Source organism: Chrysochloris asiatica, unplaced genomic scaffold (genome assembly GCF_000296735.1).
Source record: "Chrysochloris asiatica unplaced genomic scaffold, ChrAsi1.0 scaffold00352, whole genome shotgun sequence".
In the NCBI taxonomy this organism is placed as follows: domain Eukaryota; kingdom Metazoa; phylum Chordata; class Mammalia; order Afrosoricida; family Chrysochloridae; genus Chrysochloris; species Chrysochloris asiatica.
This window is the reverse complement of record NW_006408870.1, coordinates 627,847-628,482: the sequence shown is the minus strand read 5'-3', so window position 1 is coordinate 628,482 and position 636 is coordinate 627,847.

The window sequence follows — 636 nt, the reverse complement described above, 5'->3', positions numbered from 1 at the left end:
CGCAGCCCGATTCATAATCATTATGCTACCAGAGTTGCTATAGAGGAATCCAATTGATTTTTTATTTTAAGTTTTTTGTAAATTATGTGATAGTTTACATGAGAGAACATTAATTTTACATTCATCCCATTGTATTTCATTTCATTGCCATGATTATAACCCCCTCCTTGCATCATCAATCAACCAACAGAAGGGTATACTCTACAAGCCTGGCCCTCAGTCATCAGCACACAACCCCTTTCCCTCTCCGTGTCTAAAGTCCCCAGGTGCTTGATCTCTCCACGTCATCCTCTCTGCCTCCATCTCAGGCATCACTGCTTCTCTGGATAGGGTCTTGCTCTCTGGTCTTCTCCCAGGTATGAAGTTAGTAACTCCCCTCCTTGCTACAAAATGTCTACCTTTTCATGCCCAACCCTCACAATTATCCCTGATAACAATTATTCACTCTTGTTTCACAAGAGAACTATCCGCATTTCCTTTCATCAGCCCTGTCTAGACTGATTGGATTTTACTCAGTAGAGAGTCTATCTTCCTCCATGCTCTCTGGATCTAGGTTCCCTCTTGAAAGCTTGTAAGCCAGTCACTTCTTGCCTTTGTAGCCCCCATTTTGGGTAGTCAATGTCCAAGTTGCCCATC